Source organism: Strix uralensis, chromosome 1 (genome assembly GCF_047716275.1).
Source record: "Strix uralensis isolate ZFMK-TIS-50842 chromosome 1, bStrUra1, whole genome shotgun sequence".
Taxonomy (NCBI): Eukaryota; Metazoa; Chordata; class Aves; order Strigiformes; family Strigidae; genus Strix; species Strix uralensis.
This window is the reverse complement of record NC_133972.1, coordinates 110,741,804-110,761,644: the sequence shown is the minus strand read 5'-3', so window position 1 is coordinate 110,761,644 and position 19,841 is coordinate 110,741,804. Positions and strand designations below refer to the sequence as shown.

The window sequence follows — 19,841 nt, the reverse complement described above, 5'->3', positions numbered from 1 at the left end:
AAGGTGATTAAGGGCATAAGGTGTGGATGTGGAGTCTATAGAAGGGAATATTGTACCACAGATAACTTGTATGAACAGCTAATGCGGAAAGTTATCAGGATAAAAGCCTTGGCTGAATCAAAAAACAGAAACAAACAAGCTTCTGATATTTAGTAGCTCCCCTGAAATTCCTAGGAGCTGGACATAAGAGTAGCTGGCTTTTTAAGAGATCTGGGAGCAGTAATAATCTAGGATACTTCGGTTTCAAATCAGGTTCTCAATAAACACCCATTTTCAGACTTAGGGCTGTGAGGCTCACAGTTCAGCTGTAAGAGCTGAGTACGGATGCTGGCTGCTGGCAGGGTTCAAGGGGAAAAGGAGGACCTGGCTCAGTCTCTCTTGTGTTGGCTCTGCAGACTGCATAACTGCAGTGGAACTTTTGGTGCCCATGTCAAGATAGAGGATTCCACAAGACAAGGACCAAGCCTCCAAGATCAGAAGATTCTGCGCAACTTGCAGAACAGGGCCTCTGCAGTCTCTCAGCTCCCTTCTCCGTTTAGGAACCAGCATGGTAGGGAATGCTGCAGGGGTGAGCACTCCAGTGCCTGCACAGGAATCAGGGCAGATTGGTCTGTGCTTAAAAGCTATGGCTCCATAAAGGGAAATAACTGAATTTTGCTGCAGTATTTGAAGACATACAATTGACATAAAACATTATTTACAATCTCCTGTTTTGCAGTGACTTTACAAAGTCACTTCACAAAGTGACTTCAACCATCACTGAAAGAAACAGCTACTCATAAATATGACACTTCTGGCAGAAGAGCAGAAAGCTTGGTATGTGGTGGAGGTGGCAAATTTCCTCATGAAAGAGGTATGGGTGCTGTGTTTCTGGGAATATAACTGCTCTGAAAATCATTATAAACCATGCTGTCTATGGGTTTGACAACATTAAGAAGTGCAACTGAAGGTGGCTTTATGCTGTATGTATTTTTTTTTCTGTTGCTCTTTGGAATGCCAAATAAAATACAATCAGCAAAGACAGCATCATTTTATAAGCACAGGCACGACCAGAGCAGCGCACTGAAATAAGGTTCTGCTCTGAGATAGCCACTTACTGTCAAGTGAAAACCATGTGTGTGAAACGGTGGGACCAACAAATTATGCAGACCATCTTCACACCTCCTTCAGCCCCAGAAGAGAGAAATAGCATAAAACTTCAATTTCTGATTTTCCTGGCCATGAAAGAAAGCACTGGGGAAGCCACTTCCACCTACAGGGGTATTCAGAGCTACTCTTTCCCTCTTAGATCAAGTCAGGGCATCAATGAGTCATCCTGTCTTTTCCTTTTATGTTGTGCAGCATCTCATCAGCCTTTTGAAAACAAATTGGAGTGCATTTTTCTAAGGTCTGTACTGTTATACACCATTTCTATTGACGTTAATTCTTGGTTGCATTAACAGCTATTTGTTGCCACAGTAAGTTAAAGATAACTTTAAGATAATAGTGTCAGAAATAGGATTCAAGTTTGCTTCTATTTGTTAGCCTTATTCTAGATATACCATATCCCATGTCAAAGCATATTAGATATTCTCAAGTCCCAACCAACTAACTACAGAAATCATATGTATGCTTCGTGTGTGTACATACGCATGTACATAGCTGTGTGTATATATATATATGTATATGTATGTACACTTACAAGATCTAATCCTGCCATTGTTACTAAAAAAACCTTGTTCATACTGATTCAGGTGTTTCTTATTAAGGGTTGAATAATGGCTTTTGGTTTTGGCCAATTTACGTGCAAAACTACAAATGCTACAACGTGTTTATTAGCACAGTTTACACAAAGTTGCAGAACAGGGACACTAAAAAGAGGTGACTTTCCAGCGTAAATTGGACTGGTTAACCGTTTTTCTAGACTAATTTTTACACTGTGATAAATGTCTGCTGTTAATTTGTATTTACTTGAGGATACCTCTTCACAGTGAAACCTAAGTACTGTTTGTTTCACATATCATATTCTGTATAATCATATAAGAAAGAGGATGCTTTGCTGATTAAACCTTCCTAGGTAGTAAGAAAACAACTTTGTGGGGATGTTCAACAACAGCATCTATACCTTTGGAAGCTTGATATAGATATCAGGGCTTGGATGCCTAATGCTGCTGGGATGTTGTCACGACCCGGACTGGGAGCCCAGAGAGTCACAACGGTTCTGTGATCCCCTCAGGCTAAGGTGAAACGACACCAAACAACCGGTTATGATGTTTTACTTGCGGTAGAAAACAATTTAAACTTGGAAAAGGATAATAGGGAAAGGATAACAGGGAAAGGGAATGGGAATCCAGACCACCACCCCTGGATCCAGTGTTGTCTTGGGTGGTGGGTGCACACACAGCAAAGTTTTCTGTCACCTTTTAAATTCATTTTGCTGGCTGATTAGCATACTAAACAAAGAGAGGCAGGTATTCCACAAACTTATTTCCACAAGAGATGAGGAAAAAGGTGGACCATGGGTTCTGCACATAGATTCAGGGAGAATGGGGTGCACTATCCCTTGTTCAAGTCAGTGGTCATGCTCACCCTGCCCACCTTTGTTTTTTCCTCAGTTCCCAGATTTTTGCTGACTTCATGCTTCTTGAGCAATCATCCAGCTTCCGGGGCAGAAATGATCACCTCTTATCAGTTCTTATCACCTTTTCAATGGTGAAGTCGCAAAGTTGTTAGCAAGGCATGCATGGCATCTGGTGTACTCAAAAGAGACAGGGGCTTACATAATCGAGCCAGTGATTAGCGGTCCTTGTGCTTGATGAGAAACACTTGGTTTCATTCAGTCCACCAGTTTCCCCCACTGAAGGCTTATCTAAGGAGTCTGTCCATACAACTGCACTGGAGTGGGGGGTGCATCCTTCCATACACTCCCTCTTCCTTGGGTGACATTCCTTAGATTAATCACAAAGACCACAGCTTATCCTTGAGGTTTTCTGTGTTGATCAATGTTTGAAGCATTACTTCCTTCAGTTCCTGGTAGATGTCCTATGGTACCTGAGAAATATGCCTCAAGGGTGGCAGACACAACTCATGCCCTATGTGAACCCTGCCAGTGGAGTGGCAGCCAGTCAAATGGAGCACCCCAGAGCACCTCTAATAGCACAAGGTGCCTATACACATCAGGTCAAGGTCTGCTTGCCACCGGGGTACATCATCTCAAGTCTTCCCTCCTGTAGGCTGTACATCCATGTGGTAGGTAATCAAATGCTCAAGGGTGGGATCATATTTTCCAATTGATAATTAATGTGAAAGAAGAAATGGGAACATTCTAATTTCCATTTAAAATCAGTGGACTTAAGTGTGAAAGTTGCTTTTTTTATACTAGATACAGTTTTTAATCCTTAAGTAATGTCTCAGAAGACTAAAAAATATGGCAGTCAGATAAAATCATGGAGAATGAGTAAAATAATAAGGTGCTGACAATAGGAGCTGAAGGCATAGAAAGATGAGCAGCCTCCTGAGACTGAGAACTAATCAGGTCGCCATCTGCTTAGCCTGTGAAAGTGGAAGATTAGGCTTACTCACACAGTTACGGTTTTCCCTTTCAGTAACATTACTCCCAAGAAGCTTGACTTTGACTCCTGGTTGTTATTCCTCTCAGAATACAGCATTTAGTTTATCTGACAAAATGTTATAAAATGCCTTGCTAGTTAAGGATGTCCATAGTCCATGTTTGGACAGAGAAGACTGTGCAACTGTGCCTTTAGTGATGACACAGGAGCCCATGCTGCAGTTGCCAGCGAGGAGCCACAGTCCCCTTGTTCCTGCTGCAAACTTTCACCTTCAAGTAACATGTAAAGTTAAAATACTGATGCATGAAAAAAGTCCTGAACATAATCTCATTTCATAGATCCTGTTTAGTCTTCCTGGCTCATCCCCGTGTTGCTCATCACTAGGGTGTAAGGGGTGCTTTTGTGTGCAAAATTCGCATATGGGTAAGTGTACGTAACTGCACGCCATTGTTCTCACCTACATCCAGAGTCTGTCCCCTCTGCTAACCAAAGCGCTCACTGCCAGCTATTTTCCACCATGGGATTTTCTAAGATCCTAAAAAACGTTTGCAGTTTCTCACCCCTTCTCCTTTTCACTTGCTTTCTCAAATACATCTGTTTTTAGAAGGATTCTCCTCTAGAAATATGCGGATTCTGGAACTGGTAACAACTGCAGACATTACCATAGTTTTGGTGCACGTTACTCTCTTACAGGGAAAAAGTGTGGTACTTGCCAATACTTATTGCCCCAAGGTGAAGCTTAATTGATTTTTAAATTTATACCTTGTATCACAGAATCATAGAATATCTAGAGTTGGAAGGGACCCACAAGGATCATTGAGTCCAATTCCATATATGTCTGTATTTTGAGCTGCAGACACATCATGTCCTTTGAGAGAGAAATCATTATATAAATATTTTAAACAAATATATGAATAGAAAAATATGAACAGTTGTTAATAGAGTGTATTTTTGTCTTTTGTACTTAGCTCTACTGCCAAATATTTCAGTGATCTTCTCACTTGTATTCTTTGGAAACATGTTTGAAGAACACCTTCACATTACAAGTCATTTTTACAAATATGTAGTAAATGCTTTTCCTGTGATACTGTGACATTAGATTAATAAAAATAGACCAGGAAATTCAAACTGACCTGTTAACAGTGCAAGCATGGTGGTATACAACTTTGCAAGCTCTCTGCAGATTTTTTTCAGCGGAGGTATGAGCTTGAACCAAGTGCAAATCTCTTTTCTCAAGTCACTTAGAAGTCATTTGGGTATCTCCACTACTTTTAAAGGAGGTAAGCAAAAGAACCACTGACTGTTGTAATGCGGCTTTCCAGCCCTGCCTGAAGATCAGCAATTCCTGCGAAGCTTTTCAGCCACATGGTATGAGTTGTTTGAGATGGAGATGGTTTCTAGTTACTTTACCTAGTCTCACAGGGTTTTAAAAATTGCAAATACTATCCGAAAGCATGCTTGCATTTTGTTCTACAATACCTCCCAGTTTCTTTGTGTGAAACTTGCCACGTTCACTTACTCCTCAAGGTGGGAACAACAACTGTGCTTGTTTGTGGACCTAAATTAAATAGATGTGTAAAAGTGCTTGCAAAAACATAACTAGGCATTGAATTTGGATTCTATTTGCTAAGAAATTTTACTTTTGTAAAGGGAAACCCCCCCCCAAAAACCCCTTGCTTAAGCTTCAAAGTACACACTGCACAAGTTACATCCTGACAGCAAAGAAAAATGGTCATGTTCCTCTAACAGGACTTGGATGCATGTGACAGGTGGATAAGATGCTGACAGTGAAGATGAAAAATAAAGATTAAATCTGTATTTCATGTAGTGTGACTTTCTTTGCAAGCTCTTTTCTGATCTGATCTGATTCCACATTAAATCTTAATGTATTGATGCATAATGTACCAGACTTGATATTTATATTTGAGATATTTGTCTTTCGCAAACTTGCTTTGTGGGTTTGCGAGAGATTAATTATACAGTGGCAGAGCTGTAAATACCGGCAAGCTGGACATCTTCACACATAACAGATAATACAGGGCAATAAATGAATCTCATTTTATTGCAGTGAATTAGCTTTTTATTAAAAAACCACAGTACAACAAAAACAAATCCTTGGAGGTTTGGAATTTTCAGCCTCCAGACAGACTTGTATATAGCCGTAGTTAAAAAAACCAGACGTTGTGTACGTATGTGTGAATAATACTGATGTTGCTACCTGTCTCAATATCATTTCAGTGATCTCTCACTGTGAAATAACATGAAGTGCCAGCCAACTGTATGTTCCGCATCCTTTAGAGACAGTTACAATTTTCTTTATTTTATTATTTTTCTTTATAGCTGTAAGAATAATTCAAAGAACATGCTAGCCATGTCTTCTTATTTGTGGAGCTGAAGGGGATTTTTTTTTTTCTGAATTTATAATTGAAACTGTAATCTCTGTAATAGAAGCTGGAAAACATTCAACATGACACACTCCTGACATGCAGTCTTCTGGTGTGAAGAAATGAGTGGTGGCAGAGCCCTTATATGAATTTCATGTTAAGTTTGTATCACTTTTTTTTTTTTACACTTCGAAATTCAAGAGTTAGTACTGCTTTACTCATTTCCTGTGCATTATTGCCTTCCTGACAAGACAGCATATTCTGTATGCAGGGTTAACATCAATTCTAAGTTCAGAAAAAAAGAGAAAAATTTAGCAGCAACCCTGACATTCCAGTGACTGCTTCAAATGATACAGTTTCTTTTAATCACAGTGGAAGGACCAATAAGATCAGGCAAGTGTATCCTTTCTCAATCCATTTTTTTCTTGGGTTCTGGATACCAAAAGTTAGTTACATAGCCCACTTTTTATTGAAAAGCAGTGGAATGAAAGAAAATACATTTTAAACAAACAAACAAACAAAACTATGGTGAAGAGCTGTTGTGCTAGCTTCATTGCTGGTGAACAAACCAGCAACGACAGTCTGTGGTGACTTTGCCAAGTCACCACTATAATGTGCGCACAGAAGCGTATGGGCACAGGAGAAATAAATTAATCTTCACCTGCAGTTCTCTTTAGGTGGTAGTCTATCTTAAAATGGGATTTTCTGAGTGGAACAGCCTGAAGACCGTCTGTGGGTCAAAAATCCAGTGGTCTGATTCAAGTAACCTCAGTATTTGTCAGCAAGGAAAAAAAATGAAGAGATATGATTTACTACTACACTCATACTGATGTTTGTATCTAGAAAGCTGTACCCACAGAAACATAAGTGATGTTACTCATTTGCATATTTTGTATTGTGTATGGAAAACATTTTGATTGTTTGTACTTAAATACAATTGCTTTAGATGACCGTGGCAGGTGTATCCCCCAATGAAAGCAGAGCTTCTTGGCTGCTGAAGTGCAGCAGCTCCTGACTGCCTTTGTTCTCAGGGCCTCGTGGTAATTGGGGCCTTTGGCCAATGGGAGCCGCTATTGACTACAGGTCAGATTCGGCCTGTGTATAAATGGAGTCCCCTGGGGGAGCCATTTTGAGCTCGTCCCCTGGAGTAGCACGCTGCGGTCAAGGACTCTTCCCTTGGGTCAGGACGCTGCCCAAGCAAACTCCTCCAGGTGCCTTGGGTAGGGACGCTGCCCTGAGCAGGTCCTCGAGGTTGAGCCCTCACTTGTCAAGTGAGTGATAAAGTGTTTTGGATTGCCGTTAAACCCTAGGGAGTGGGGCTTTGTTCTGTTTTGGGTTGCCCTTAAACCCCATAGAGTTCTTTGTTATGCGTTTTGGGTTGCAGTTAAACCCTAGAAAGTTGTTCTGTTCTCCTCTCACAGACATTCGAACCTGTAATTTATGGAGAGCCAGTTAACTGTGTTAATAATTAATTTTTTTATTTTTGGTGGTTGGATGTTTATTTGAGAGCATCTGTAACAATGACCATTTATTATTTTTGTGATATTGACTACTGTGATACTGAGTAGATAGCCAGTTGACTACTTGTTCTAGACTTATGTTTGTTAGACACTTCTCTTACCACTTCTCAGCTGTACTGCAACTTGGCTTTAGAGGAACATAACTCAAGATTATTCAGTATCTGATTAAAGATCATCTATGACTCCTGAAATGCCTCTCTGAAGACACTTCTCTCTACACATGTAGACATCCATGGCTACCATGCTTCTGTGTTGCAGGCTTCAGGGATCTGTTGTGCAGCCATTTGCAGGATCAGCACTTCAAAGATAAATACACTTTAATGGTAACTTCTTAAGCTGTGAGTTCAAGCTTCATAACATTAGATCATAATTTTGCTAGAAAAAAATGACCTTGAAAAATCCACATAAATACTGCTTTGCTTTGTAATAGGAAAGGGGTTTTTTTAAACTACAATTATGTCTTTAGTTATCCAAATATAAAAGCAGAAAGGATAAATGTTAAGCCTGTAAAAATTCAGCTTCACTTCTTGCATTTCCAAACACGTTTTCCTTGCATTTGGAAAAGAGGCTGGCATGATCCACTGAGGTGGAACAAGTCCAGTTGTTTCATTTCTTAGAGGGGTGAATAGAAAGCTTGTAATGTTATTGGCAACAAGAGGCCCTGATGATGCGTCTCATGGGTCAAACAAAAGGACTTGCAGGTGCTGTTACTCCCTTTTGTTAGAATTTGTGACTCTAAGAATTAGCCTTAGGATAAGGGGGGAATTTCAAGCATTATCTCATTTTTTTCAAAGTAAAGTTAAACTGCTGTAAATATTAATTTTAACTGAAAAGAATTATTTTCTTCTCTTGAAGCTGCTTAAAAATTTCCTTTTCCTAGATTTTATGAAATGATAAGAAATTCAAACAGATCCCTTCTAAGTGTTCACTAAAGCCTATGTGCATTCTTCCTCATTTTTCTCAAAACATTTATATTGTAGTTATAGTAACAGGAAAAGTTGGGAAGCAGTGTAATTTTTATCACATTTTTACTTGTTTGCCTATGGTTCTCTACATTACAACAGAAAAATTTAACAAAAGGTACCCAGCAGCAGGTGAGCATTTTGTTTATGTGAAAACAGGTAACTATTTGTACTTAAGACAAGTTACTTGGCACAAGGGGGGCACAGGATAACACGAAGCGAGTAAGAAGGTGCAACCTTTAATGAAATGGTGAGGGTGGGTGCCACGGGCAGAGTAACCTTGCCAGCACTTCACAGCACAAAGGTGCAGCCATGCCCTGATGTGGTTGCACCATGTGAGAAACTGTGGACTAAGGTATTGTTTATTAAGATTTATGTTAAGCTCAATGTAAAGTTAGACGACAGAAACCACTCATGCAAACAACCACTGGACGCCGCCTGTGTGAGATAAGATAACTGTAATCGCTCACACAAACTAAACCAGATACTGCTCATGCAAGATAACCACCAGATTTCCAGGAAAGCGACAAGAAACAGGACAAGACAGCCCATATAAGGATATATGAGTGAAAGATCAACTATGAGATAAAGAGGGAAGACTTCTTACTTCAGCCTCAACAAATACCAGGAGGCAGGAAACGACCCCCCCTAACAACAACTGAAGCATGCGCGGAGTACCTCCACTACCTCATGAGCAGGGAAGTAAAGATGTATAAAAAGGGGACTATTTGAACTACTCAGCACGGCAGTTGGCGGAGCGCAGACTCCCCTGCCGTCCAGCGCTGTCTTTGCTCATATTCTACTTGCTATAATTAATAAAGAGTGAATTATAGTCCATTGTGGTCTCAATTTATAACACACCACTTCCGGTTTCCAGGGCTAGCATGGCCACCAGGTTGTGGACCAGGCTGAGAGGAGGTGTGCGGGCTGGCTCTCGACCCTGTGAGAAACGCTCAGTTGCCAATTATCCATAGCTCAGACAGGATGCGGTGTGAAGCACTCTTTATTACGTTCTTGCAAGACCAGGCGCCCCCATCAAGTGGACGCGCCTACCAGCCATCATGCAATGGTTTATATCCCTTTCTCCCAACCGCCAGTTCCCTCCCCTGATTCCTCATTGGCTGAGTACTACAGGGTGTACAGACTTCCCGAACCGCCTACCGATACGCCCCTTCATGTATGTGTTCATACGTCGCATGTTCATGGAAATGAACCTTGGCTTTCTCCAGGGCGGAGAAGTTAATATGCATGAGCTCATCACGCAAGCGTACTAAGATGGAAAAGTTTGCCCCAAGTCTTTCGGTATCTGCATCCATCTAAAGCCAGTTCCAAGTACTGGGTCATCACAGTTGACAAAAAGATCACTTGCCTTCTAGCCCTAGGCCAGGGATTTCAGTGGTTGTGAATTGCTCTTGTTGATTGCTTTGGTGAATCGCTCCTGCCCTTCCCATCAGGCTTATTATGCGAAAACAACATTCTTTTCCTTACAACCCCTTTGTACACAAATGGCTGTGGGGACCAAAACGGCAGCTGGGTTCTCTCCCCAGTGCCTGTAGGGAGAGCCCCACCGAGGTTTCCCACAAACCCGCCTCAGGGCTGCTGCGACATTGCCTCAGCCAGCCCCAGCTGAATCGGGCCACTGGCGGTTGCCTGGCCCATTTGTGAATCTGCTGAGCCAGCCAGAAAGCCACCTGTGTTTTTCCCCAGGTTGCCTTTCTGCCGAGGCAGGGCCCAGACCTGGCTCCGCCATCTCTCACACCCATGCTGTGCCAGCAGTCAGCGAGGGAGCAGGGTCACACAACCATGGCGAATCATGTCAGTTTGAACTGCATGCAGCAGCAGCCCAGTCAAACCAATTGCATTTTGCTCCCTAAATCACAAACCATCAGACTTCCAGAAGTCATTGCCCAAGCACCTTAAAAAACCCTAAGCATAGTGTTCTATTTTTCAAGGCCTGTCTGTGAATTTTTGTGCAACACAGCAGTACATGATTCAGACTAGCATGTCTCTCAGTTTAATTATCTAAGAATGCATACATTTATCTCATTAACTTATATAAGACTGTTCGCTTAAGGGAACCAGAAGGGAACAGTGAGGCCCTTTTGTTCAGTCACCAATATACATGAAATAAGATTTCACCCAATAATTCATGCACTGAATTAAAAAGAAAACCAACAAATAAAATTGAGAAACATTTAGTCACAGTTCTCAACTGAAAGACAAGCTACCACTTGATAAGGCTTTTCAAAGGTTGTCTTTTCTATGGGGGAAAAAAATATTTTGCATTAAAAAAGGGAAGGTATGTGTGTATATGTGCACAGGTAAGTGACATTTAAAAAGTTCCTGGTGTTTACACCTAATTATTCTGTTTGATGTTTTCTTACGGGTGTAATTGCATTGTCAGAATAAAGATATATGCAGCTTTTCTTCAAAGACTTGCTACTCTGGAAAAAAATAATGGCAGTTAAGGAACTCTTATGGCCAATACTGTTGACTACTTGACTATCTTACAGACACTGTGCAGTGTCCTTTGGAGGGCCTGTCAGAGACATTACCTACACAACCATGGTCACGTCATGGGGTTATTTTTCTAAAGAAATTTGATGTGCAAGAAAACCTGTAATTCAGAGTTGGTCAGTATGATTATTGTGACTGCCTTTATCCCGCTAAGTGATTTCTGGTAACAATAATCACAAAGCTGTGTGTTTCCTGTACATGAACAAACATGGAATATAAAGTAGGAAAGGTAGACAGACCTTTAAGTTACACACCTCAAAAAAGGGCTGGTACTACTCTTTAAATGAGCAACATTTCTAGTGAAATCAGTATTCTGGTGTGGAAGAAATAGCTACTTCAGAATCATTCCTAATGTCATATTCTGTTAGAAATTAATTTTATGTTTACAATCCATTTATAAACTAATCTATCAACTAATTAATGAGTTACTAATTAATCATTGATGTACGTATTCAGTTTGCTTTTTAATACATTTTAATCAGTATAAACATTTCAGAATAAAGAAAAACCATTTAAATTTTCAGCATTACTTTAAAATTACATACATACCTAAACCAGAACATTAAATGTAGGTATGTCTGTAAACGTCTAATAAATAGAACTTAAAGTTACAAAACATAATTATTTTTGTCACAGATATATTTTTTTCTTTTATTAACAGCTATTCTGCCCTAATTGTTGCTTCTACTATACCAATGGCTCCCTCTTCAGGCTATTCCTAAAAAAAATGTTGCCTCTCTTCATTTTCTGTTAGAAATATTACAAAACTCCAGCTCTCATGATCATGCCTTCTAACCCAGATTGTTCCCGCTTAGTAAGCCAGTGATGAAAGATGATGGACCAGGCATGCTGACCTGGATACTACAAATATTTAAATACAGGTGTCACTTGAGGCCCAGACCTACAAAAACTTCTCAGGCATATAAAAGGAATCTGTAAACCACAGATAAACTGATCTTGAGGGACATTGAATGGTTGTTTTACCTATTTTCCCATGCTGAAAAGCATCAAGACTGGTTAGACTGTTAAGCCTGTTCTTAATCAGATGATTGTTCTTAGAACTGCCATACTCTCTTGGCAACTTATCAAAGTTCTTCAGTGTCCTTATAAATATATCTATAACCGAAGATATCTTCACCACAAATTAAGGAATCTTCCTCTGTGTAGATCTGTAATTAAACAGAGAACAATTAAAATAGGTACTATAACCCTGAGGTACCGGATAAAGAGATGTCCTTCTGCCACCTATGTTCTGTGTGATTCTTTATCTACTGATACTCCTATGTTTTAAACTTTGTTCATTCATTTCAATCTCTACTAAGACTCTGGTCATTCATCTGGGTTCTCCATTTTCATTCGATGAATGGCTCAGGCTGTAGTGACTGCTCATCCTCAAACCATTCTTACAGTTTTTACAACCTACTCCAGAACAGGCAGTGCTGTGTCATAAGGCTAACCGATTAAGCAATGACTAATTGGCTAAATGAAACGGTAAATTGTTAGGCCTAATTAGTAAGCCTGCCTGTGCCTTACATGCACTGACTGGAAAAAGTCAGTGAAACTCCAGACATATGCACAGTGGGGTGTTCTCTCTTTGACACCTCCCCACAACAGCCTTGAAGAATGCTAAATGCTGTTTAACTGAGATACTTTGACCTACTAAAAAATACTGTGCAATCATAATATAAATGGTAAACCTGCATTTTTAAAATCATAAGCAAATGGGAGAAAGCAACTGCAGCCCACCACAGGTGTCAAAAGACTCTTTAGACCACACTTCTTTATTAATCATATGACTTAGGTTAAAAAAGGGGGAAAGAATATAAAATGTTTCAATATTATGGTTTCTTCACCAGCTTACAAAGGGTGTTTTACAAATTCTCTGCCTTACTGAGCTGTTTCCCTTCCAAACTGCATCCTCTGACAGACAGTGAAAATAGTGCAGCCAATGGCTTGGACAGTTTGTATCAGTGTTAGTGAACGGCTGCTGTGCACAGTCTCATCTAACCCGTTCTCTCCCACACCTTCAAAGCGCCCATTCCGTCCATGGGAGCAGATTCTCACTGCACTGGCTGTGCCAAAGGAGGCTGTATAACACCAGTTTATGTACACCCCTGCATGGCATAAGCTTGTAACCATGCAAATCCAGCACCAGGAGCTGCTGTGGCAGAGGCCACACGTACATACGAAGGTGCAGTTCTGAGCCCTTAGAACAGCACCTCTGCTGCCTCCTGCCAGCACCGCCTGCCTCCGTCTGCCCCGGTCCCGAAGCTGTGGCCTCCCTGGCACCCACACCCTCAGCCAGGAGGGTCAGCGTGAACCCCTCGGGGCTGCCTGCATCCCTCGGCACCACACAGGCTGCCTCCCGAGCCCTTCCCGCCGAGGGAACCGGGTGGACGGGGAAACAGCAGGAGGCCGGTGCGCCCCAGGGCGCCAGTGCTCCCGCCGCCGTCAGGCCCGGGCAGGGGAAGATGGCGGCCCGCGCGCGCCCGCCCCGCCGCGGCCGTTGGGCGCAGCCCCTCGCGCCCACGGCGGCACGCGAGCCTGGGCGCTCGAGCGGTGGCCCGAGGGCTCCCGCCCCGGCGCCGCATCACGTGAGCGGGCCCCGCCCGCCCGCTTCCCTCCTTCCTTCCTTCCCGCCCTCCCTCCCTCCCCGCGGCGCGCGCCTCGCGCTGGGCGTGACGCAAAACGGCGAATCTACGGCGCGCCACTTGTGACCAAGCTCATCACAAGCGGAGGCGGACGGCTCCCCCCGCGCGGTAAGCGCTGCCGGACGGGACGCGGCTGCTTCGCCCCCCCGCTCGGCGGCGCGGGGCGGGCCGCCGCCCGGGACCCTCGCGGGGGAAGCTTATGGGGCCGCGGGGCCGTGGTTGGCCGGCGGTCGGCCCGGCGTCTCCCCTCGGGCTTTTTGGGCCTCTGCGCTACCGTCGTTTTTTTCGGTGCTGGTGGGCGGGCGGCCAGCGGCGCTCCGCCGAGCCAATCCCGTCCCTCGTTCCTCCCCCGCTGCCCGCCGAGTGGCCGGAGCGCCGAGGGCGGGAAGAACGTCCCGCGCGCCCATTGGCCGCCTCAGCCGGCCCGGGCCGCGGCTCGTCCCTTCCCCGTACCGCGGGCGGCCGGCGGGGGGGAGAGGAGAGCGGCGGGACGGGCGGGGGGAGCCGGGCGCGGCGGGTGGGGGCGCGCGGGCTGGGCCGCGGCGGGCGGGGGCGCGTGCCCCGCCCGGCCGCCTCACGGCTCCGGCTGGCGCGTGCGGTGGGGGTCCCCGGCCGCCCCTCCCAGCTGGGCCTACGAGCGCCGCTGCGCATGCGCGGGCCGTGAGGCCGGGCGGGGCTGTGGCTGCCCGCACCCCCCTCACTGGGCGGGGCAGTGAGGGGACACCGGCGCGGGGGTGTGTCCTGGCGTCCGCAGCTGGCGCCCCGCGGGGGCGGTACCGGGCAGCGCCCCTCAACCGCTGCGCGGCGGCGGTTGCGCGTGTGCGTGACCGCCGTCGGCGCGGTGCCCGCGCAGGCGCAGCGTGGTGGCGGCGGGCTGGGGCGGGGGGCGGCCCCTGCGCCACCGGCCGGGCGCTGCGGCGGGCGGTGCCGCTGGGGTACGGGGCCATCCCCCGCCGCGGCTGTGGCTTGGTCTGGCCCCGCGCAGGCAGGGAGACGTGGCTTCTGGCCTGGTTCAGCTCTACCTTGAGTGCTTTTTGCTGCTCAAACCCCACTTTTTCTTCCTTTCCCCTGCTTTGCCGAAGGTCATTGTAGCGTAAGTGTGGATGAGCTTGAGAAGTTGTGTGGTTGGCAGTGACTGACAGCGCATGTGACTGCAGGAGCTTTGTAAGCAGTTCTTAGAAGTGGTAAAAAAGCACTTATAGCCGAGTTCCCTTTACTCTGCATAAATCACTCAACAGAGCAGTCTCCGAGTCACGATCACCTTCTGCACTCTCACGGTCTTGTGGTTTTCAGCATGTTTTTTTTGTCATCTGTAGGGAGTTAGTGGACTTTCAGGGGATCTGTCAGATTGTACTAAGAAAAGCGAGTTCCCGTAAATAGTGTAGCAGCTTTCAAATACACTTCTAAAGAGGTATGCATCTCCAGTGGAAAAGATCATTAGACTCAAACTAGCTGTTTTAGGTGGCCTTTGAGGGATAGGTTATCATCTTGTTTAATTTGACTTGTCAGGACAGGTTTCCTGTTGCTCCTTCAAATAATTAGTGTGGCCTGTGAACCACAATGTTCATCTTAAATGTAGTGTTAGTTAAGGAGAAAGAAAAGGAAGAAGCGTTTATCTTGTGATCCGTATGCTGTAGCTGGTGGTGATCTCAGAATTCGCGTAGTTAGAGTTTTAATTCTTGTTTTCATGTACCCTCTTTGTGTAGTCATGATGCAGACTTGCAAGACCTTGAGTTTGTCATGTATTCATGTTCATCTTATATCATACTCGGCATGATGGTAACATCTAGGGAGTAGTAAATAACGGGAATCCAAAAGTACAAGGGTAATAGTGGCAAGAGTGATTTGCTGATGGTGCAAAGCAATAATAGACTAACATATAATTTAAACATCAGATGTAATTTGCTGTGATTCTTACCTTAATAATCTAAAGGTGTGGCCTATGAAGACTGTAAATTTTCTTTTTCCATTCCTATATCAGAACATGAGTAATCAAAATGTTTGCGTGAGGCTGGAGCTTTGGATGTTGGGATCTATATTTTTCCCAGGTCACACCTCTTCATGAAAGATGAAGACAATTACGGGCTTCAGTTTGGTCTCTCCTGCAATCTCCTAGACTATTCACAGCAAGTTACATTCATCACAGAAGTAACATTACAGTCATTCCACCCTTATTTCATAAATTATTTCAGCATGGACATATAATCAGATTGTAGCTTTTATATATAAAATATGGAGCCTGGCAGTAATTGTATAATCCATACATTTTAAAAAAAGTCAAATGCACTGATGTGACAGCATGATGATGGACTGTGACTTTTTCAGTATGTTCAAACATGTCAGTTTTATTAGCATTTTGGGAAATGTAATTCAAACGACCTGAGTTAAAGCCTTTACTATCATTCTTCTGTAGAAACTGTTGTATAGTAACAGCATCAAAGATTTTGAATTTATTTACATGAAAGTTTTCTTTGTTAGAAACTTTTTTAAAACTTGAGCTGTGTTGTCTCCTTTTATAGAAAAACATTACTTGGAAAAAGAATGTGTGTGAAGCAGATGTCAGTCACAATTCTCTATTAAAACCAATCTTTTGTAATGAAGAACAGCATTTTTGTGTTAGTGTGCACAACATTGAGCAAAACATAGCTCTGCTTTGCCTATTTTTTTTTAATCTTTTGAAATTATACAGACTTGTGGTTTTGTGCATGAGCTAAAATTTACAGAAAGACTGGCATATGAAATGTGGTTGAACTGGAATTGTTGAGCAGCTCCTACATTTGAATTTCCTAAGATGGTTTAGAATTTAAATATGCTCTTTCTTGGGGAAACAAAAAAGCTGCACTGGATGGATGACCCCATCACTCAAATAAAAACATTGGTTTAAGATATGTTTGGCCTAGTCATTCATGGATTCATAATTAATGCCACACTATTATGGTGCATGTTAAAATTACTGTGTTCACTTTCTAGATTGCGCATCCTGGAGTATAGGTTATTCTTTTGAAAGCTCATCACCAAATGGGGCTTGGAGGGGAAGACAATTCACGTGATTCAACAGATATAGTGACTGCTGTTCTTTCAGTGACTTTTTCTTTTTTTACGAGGGTTGTGGTGGTGGGGAAGAAGAGCTGCTCCGTTGTTCACAGAGTTAGCCACGAGGCATAGTGCTCTCTGCTTCGTATTACAGAAGGAGTCCAACAGAAATGGTACTTTCATTTTGACAGATTAATAGTCAGCAGCTGGCCAGCAGAGCACTCCTGGTTATTCTTCTACCCCAGAAAGGTATCGTTTTGTGTCGGCCTTGCTAGCTCAGGGTAGTACAGCCGCCCAGCGCTGCCGCTGCTGCCTGAGGTGCGGCTGCATACGGTGCCTGGCCTGCAGCTGCACAGGCGTGGAAGCGCCGCTTCCCCAGGAAACAGCTTGAGTAGAAGGAGCAAAACAAACGACAGTGGTTCTTGGCGGACACAAATGCGTGTGGGAAATGAGCAGTACGCCTCTGCCTCCCTGGTGATGGTTAGTGCTAATAAGAGGCATGGAATTAACCGTGGATCTCTTGGAGAGAATGAGTTAAGAGTAGGGCTGCATGGGAGGTGGCACTGCAAACCACTTCAGTGTTGCCTGGCTCAGGGTGTCAAAGTTCACGTGAGATCTCTCTGATAACGTTGGAGTGGTTTAATCTTTGGTCTGTCTGCCTTTTCAGTGGACATTCTTACAGCATTACACAAAAGTGTATGAAAGTTTAAATGAAATACACCTATGCCTACTTTTCTTCTAAACTGGGTGCTTTTTTAATTTTTGTCATTTTGGTCTGTGCTAATACATAAGCTCAAAGTGTGTATTAGCCTGTGTGTATAAAGCCAGTGAAGAAGCAAAAACTGTAAGGAGGCGGTTCTTGTAATCTCTAATTTCTCACCTGCAGAAATTCCAAAGGTGTCTTTTGATTCACAGAAGGAAGTTGTATGTTTAAAATGGGGGAACCTATACCAGCCTTGCTGCTCTGCAACTATGATTTCTGGTGATCATGTTTCTGCCTTCTGCTGGTGAAGGGTCTGTAGTTAACAGAAGAGTCTATAGCCCATTCTAGGTGTTCATGTTAAATACACATGGAAGTTTTCTTATTTTACCTAATTTCAGTTCTTCAGCATGTGAAGGTGAGAGAAGGTTGTGTTCCAAACATATAAAACGGCAGCAATCTGTAGCTTTAGAGCAGAAGGAAGTCCAGTTACCTTCTTTCCTCAATATGAAAAGGAAAATTACAGTAAGTGCCGGGGAATTCACATGCTTTTTTACAAAGAAATAACCCAGGTGTCATTTAGAAACAGGCAGTAATGATGTTCCAAAAGTAAAATGCTTGTTTACATGACTCATGACTGCTTTCCCGTCCTGCATTAGTAGAGTTGTTGATTGCTGATTTTTTGCTTTGTTTTGTTTTGGTTGGTTTGTTCAACAGCAGGCTGACCTTTTTTCTGAGTCGTCTGGCCTACTACTGAACTACTGTCTGTAGCAGTATGGGTTATATTTAACTGGGCTGGGAGACTGTGTATGTTCTTAGTTTCCTTTGATCCTTAGTGGTACAGGCATAAATTTTAATTGCCTCTGCCCTTCTGAGTCTAAAAATACAAGCTGTTACATGTATGTGTGGCATACATAATGGTCAAGGAGGAGGCATGCAGAGTAGTTAGGGTAGGCATTATTTCAGTGTATAGATCTGAATGTATACATCTCTATAGATTACTGTTCTGCTACAAACATGTATGCTTTCCTGTTTGGTATTTCTTTGTCTCCTTGTAGTTAAAAAGAAAGTTTCATGCTGTCCTTAGGCCCATCTTTGGTATTTCGAAAGTCTCTCAAAATACAGATACAAAGATTTAAAAAATACATATAACTAATTTGCTGCAATTACGAGGTGTGGCAAACAAAACTCATCGAATAGTAATACTGAGCCATCAATTTATATAGAAATCGTTGTTTTATGTGATATTTTTATTATGGAATCCATACAGTTACATAGTATACAAATATTTCTGTAGGAAACATTCCAGCAAGAACTTTGAAAAGTGTGGAGGTCCTGACAAAAATTCTAATTTAAGCAAAGACAAACACACTGTTCTGGTGCTATTTGGATGGCCTGTGGCCTTGAGAGCTCTGGTGTGGCTTTATACTTCTGTGCATGTGAGTTCTCTCTTAAGGCAGGTTTTCAAGCTTGGGCTTGCTCTGGAAGAGCCTGTGGCCTGCACCCATTTCCATTCAGTGGCTTAGTGTTTGGGTTTGTTTGCTTTTGGTAAGTTAGTAGAACATGTTTGCTATAAACATTTGCTATAAATGTTTGAGATAGTCCACCCAGAGTTGGTTTTAAGACATGCCTTAGCAGGAGGAGGCTTGCTTACTTTACCTGTACCAGTGGTATGTTGCATGTTGGCACCACCCACTTCCCTGCTCGAGGGAAAAGCGTGAACAGGGGTGACCTAGCGGGCTCGGCTCACATGAGGAAGCATGAGACTCGCTGCTCATGTGCTGCCTGGGGGCTTTGGTGCCTCTGGGAAGCACTGTGCTGGCTGTAAGGTGTAAGTGCTGAAGTCGAGTCACATGCCTGCAGCATGCCCAGAGCTCGCTGGAAGTGCTGGGTTTCCTGCTCGTGTTCTGCACCCACGTAGGAAGTTCTGCATGGCCAAAAAGCCTCGGATTTCCTGGTGCATGGGGTGTGGGCACTAAGCTCAAGGCTCTGAGGAGCATGCCTGGATGTTCATGTGATGGCCAGTGTACACGCCCATCTTTATCCCCAAGAACCATGGTGTAGAAATATGGCACTTCTGCATTTTGCAGTCCCATGTGGTCTGTTAACAAGGAGAAAGAAATGCCTGTTACGTGCTTGTCTTCCATTGAATGTTTAAGTGAAATCTTATGTTACATTTCAGTTGGATTGTTCCAAGTACTTGGGAGAAGGATAGCAAACTCCAGAAATTCAGTAAAGGCAACATGTTGCTCTCTCCTAGATCCTTGTTGTGTAACATGGATGTATTGACATTGGATTTGGGACACTGGGTATGCAGCAAGGACAGCAGTTATCCTGGTATTTTGTTTTCTGTTTGATTTGTTACTTTTGTCTTCTTCACTTTCTGTTTTTAGTGCCAGTGAAGTAAAGGCTGTTTCTTTCCATGCTCCCCATGTGAGGCAAACCTAGATTTATCTTACTCTTTAAAGGCAAAGGGGTTCTCGCCTTATGTCATATAAATTGTTGATAGGATATACATTTCTGAAA

General features: G+C 43.4%; 1 protein-coding gene across 2 annotated transcripts in view; it reads left to right on the top strand.

The window, feature by feature from the left end:
* Positions 1-13,580: 13,580 nt before the first annotated feature.
* The window catches only part of ZNF407 (zinc finger protein 407), a 359,684-nt gene continuing 353,423 nt past the window's right edge, over positions 13,581-19,841 (top strand). Inside the window, exon 1 of one of the 2 annotated variants that reach the window (XM_074877170.1) lies at positions 13,581-13,690. The gene's annotated coding sequence lies outside the window, so the exon portion shown is untranslated. The remainder of the gene's footprint in view (positions 13,691-19,841) is intronic. The other variant, XM_074877178.1, reaches the window with a different exon arrangement.